This window comes from Syngnathus leptorhynchus, chromosome 6, assembly GCF_054491065.1.
Source record: "Syngnathus leptorhynchus isolate UIUO chromosome 6, UIUO_Slep, whole genome shotgun sequence".
NCBI classification, from domain to species: Eukaryota; Metazoa; Chordata; class Actinopteri; order Syngnathiformes; family Syngnathidae; genus Syngnathus; species Syngnathus leptorhynchus.
The window spans coordinates 15068588-15072500 of NC_141200.1; the positions used below are offsets into that span (position 1 = coordinate 15068588).

The 3913-nt window shown below is 45.8% G+C and overlaps 1 pseudogene; it reads left to right on the forward strand.

Moving 5' to 3' along the window:
- Positions 1–627: 627 nt before the first annotated feature.
- The window catches only part of LOC147056150 (general transcription factor II-I repeat domain-containing protein 2 pseudogene), a 4206-nt pseudogene continuing 920 nt past the window's right edge, over positions 628–3913 (forward strand).

Below are 3913 nucleotides of genomic sequence, written 5' to 3' on the forward strand. Positions count from 1 at the left end.
AGGGTATGGATCCAGTTAAATTGACCAAAGTAATTGGAAAACAGGTTGGAGAGGTGTAGTTTGCGAAAGTGTTGAATGACGGTAACTACATTTACCGTAGTTAAATGCAACAATCTGTTGCTTGTGTGTACCTCTGAGGAGCAGGTTGAAAAAGTTCAAAGGCTGCAAGTAGTTGGGAAGAGTGTGGTGGAAAAGGTGGCGAGGGTGGGAGGAGAAGGAAGTAAAGGTGTGATATATGGGATTCCAGTGTCTATGGATGTGAAGGAGCTTGTGAGGAGCCTCAAGATGAAGTGTGATGTGGTGCAGGGTGCGCAGCGGTTGACTAGGGGAGTTGAGAAAAGTGTCACTGAGTCTGTGCTAGTGCTATTCAGTTTGAAGGAGATACCTGAGGAGGTGTATCTCGGATTCATGAGGTACAGAGTGAGAGAGTATGTGCAGAAGCCAATAAGGTGTTTTAAGTGTCAGAAGTTTGGACATGTGGCAAATTTCTGTAGGGGGGTCAGTAGATGTGCTAAGTGTGGGGGAGACCATGAGTATGGGGGGTGTGGTGAGGGAGTGAGTCCAAAATGCTGCAATTGTGGTGGGAAGCACAGCGCAGCCTACTGGGGATGTGAAGTGATGAGAAGGGAGGCGGAGATTCAGAATATAAAGGTGAAGGACAAAGTATCCTATGCTGAGGCAGCCAGACGGGTGGGGGGGACAAAGAGGAATGGTGGAGGGAAGGTCGGGGTGGAGGTCGGCTCAGGGAATGCTGGAAGCCAGAGGCAGGAAACAAGCAGGGAAAAGGAGTCCAGGGCACAGGGAGAGAAGAAGGAGCTGGTTATATTCATTGCAGGGGTAATTAATGCTACGGCTGAGGTTAAGTCCAAGACTGAGAGGATTCAAATCATCACAAAGGCTGCTATTCAACATCTAGGCTTGGTAGGACTAAAGTGGGAGGAGATAAGGGAGGGGCTGAATGGACAGCCAAACCAGGAAGCAGGTAGTGTAGGATAATCTACTGATTATGTTACTCTTGCAATGGAATGCTAGGAGTTTGGTAGCGAATGGCCAAGATTTTAAGAAATTTATTGACAGCAGGAGTGTGAAGCCTGATATTATATGTGTACAGGAGACATGGTTAAGACCTAACCTGGATTTCGTATTGAGTGACTATGTTGTCTTCAGGAGGGATAGAGACCACGGTAATGGAGGGGTGTGTGCAACATTTGTAAGGAAGGGAGTGCCATATAGGGTAGTGGGTCGAGGGCCAGAGCAGGAGTATGTGGTGGTGGAAGTTTGGGCGGGCAGGAGGAAAGTAGGGATAATAAACTATTATAATCCAAGTAAGTAGCTGAAGTTGAATGAGTTGGAGAAGTTGGAGGGACAGGATGGTGATAGTGTTATATGGTGCGGGGATTTTAACGCTCATAATACATTATGGGGAGGGGAAAAAACAGATAATAATGGGCAGGTAATCGAGGAGATGTTGAATGGTAGAAACTTAGTGTGTGTTAACGATGGTAGAAAGACTAGGATAGATGTAAGAACTGGAAAGGAATTCGTATTAGATCTTACTTTAGTGTCTGGTAGACTGGCGCCGAGGTGTGAATGGGAGGTATATGAAAGAGGGACCATAGGGAGTGATCACTATCCAATTCTGTGTAAAATGGACGTTAGTGTGGCGTTGAATGTAGAGCACATATGTCAGAGTCAAGGCCCGCGGGCCACATCCGGCCCGCAAGAAGGTTTTTTACGGCCCCTGGGATGATCTTGATTTATTATTAGAACCGGCCCGCAGCAAGCCGGCAGCCCGCAGATCTTTTACACGCACCAATACTACATTTCCCACAATGCAAAGGTGACGCACCGAGCAGTAGGCTGCTTCATTTCAATATTTATTGGCACAGCAGTCGTCAGCATCACAGTAAAATTAACTTTCAGATACCCATCAAAAATGGCAAAACGGAAGGTGGATACTGAGAACCGGGGGTTTCAAACAAGGTGGGAGTCGGAGTATATGTTCACGAAGGTAGCTGGAAAACCTGTGTGTCTTCTGTGTGGAGAAAGTGTGGCGGTACTGAAAGAGTATAATCTGAGACGACATTATGAAACGAAACACGCGGACAAAAACAAGAATATGGACATGGAACAAAGGCTACAAAAGGCAGAGGAATTAAAACGAGGCCTCAAATCTCGACAGGCTCTGTTCAAAAAAGCCAAATCACAAGGCCAGGCTGCTGTCAAGGCCAGTTTTATTTTGGCAGAAGAGATCGCTAAATCAGCCCGGCCATTTACGGAGGGGGATTTCATCAAAAACTGCATGATTAAAGTTTGTGACGAAGTTTGCCCAGAAAAAAGGCAACTCTTTTTAAATGTGAGTCTGAGCAGAAACACCATTGCCGAGAGAGTAGACCAGTTGTCCATCAATCTAAAAGAGCAGCTTGTGAAAAAGGGAAAAGATTTTATTGCATATTCCTTGGCTGTGGATGAGAGCACCGACATTTCTGACATTGCCCAGTTGTCAATTTTCATCCGCGGAGTGGACTCCAACCTAAGCGTGACAGAGGAGTTTTTGGCTTTACGTCCTATGCATGGCACAACTACGGGGCATGATTTGTATGAAGAGGTGTCAAGATGTGTAAATGAGATGGAGCTGCCTTGGGAAAAACTCGTGGGTTTGACAACCGACGGAGCACCTGCGATGTGTGGACACAGGAGCGGACTGGTGGCGAAGATATGGGAAAAGATGCAAGAGGAAAACGCGACAGGTGAGCTGACAGCTTATCATTGTATCATACACCAGGAAGCGTTGTGCGGTAAAGCCTTGAAAATGGAGCATGTAATGAGCATCATCACGCGCACAGTTAACTTTATCAGAGCCAAAGGTTTGAATCACCGCCAGTTCAAGGCATTTCTGACGGAGTTAGAAACGGAGCATGGTGATTTGCCTTATCACACAGCGGTGCGATGGCTAAGCCAGGAAAAGGTGCTTCAAAGATGTTTCGAGCTTCGTGAGGAGATTTGTCTGTTCTTGGACAGCAAAGGGAAAGACACAACACAACTCCAAGACGAAATGTTTCTGTGTGAAATGGCTTTTCTGTGTGACATTACGAGTCATCTGAATGCAATAAACTTGCAGCTGCAGGGTCGGGATCGTGTCATCTCTGATATGTACAGTACAGTGAAGGCATTTAAAACCAAACTGACTCTGTGGGAGACGCAGATGCGGAAAGAAAATTTGAGCCACTTTCCCAGCTGCCAGACCATGAAAGAGAAGCTCTCTACCAGTGCGTTCCCGAGCACACAGTTGGCTGATAAAATAGGTATGCTTGCCGCTGACTTTCGACGCCGATTTGCTGACTTTGAAGCACAAAAAAGCAGGTTGGAACTGCTCGGTAACCCATTTGCTGTTGACGTGGAAAGCTCACCACCAAACCTCCAAATGGAGTTGATTGACCTCCAATGCAATGATGCACTGAGGGCAAAATATGCGGCAGTGGGTGCTGCGGAGTTCGCCCGTTTCCTCCCCGGCACAATGCCCCAGCTGCGCATCCAGGCTGCTCAAACGTTGTCTATGTTTGGCAGCACATACCTGTGTGAACAACTGTTTTCTTTGATGAACCTGAACAAAACATCACACAGAAGTCGACTTACTGCTGAACACCTCCACTCAATTCTGAGGATTTCTTCAGCTCAGAGCCTTACCCCGAACATTGATGAACTTGTGGAAAAGATGGGACACCACCAAGTATCACCCTCAACCTCAAACAAGTGAACATTACTGTGCAATCACATATTTAGAGTTTTTACTCAGTTCAAGTTTAAGTTAAAATTTAATATTTGTTTTCACTGCATGTTACTTCTCCTTAAACAAAGTGTTGTTTTTGATTAATAGATTTTTGCACTTTATTTTTTTGTATTTCAATCCAAT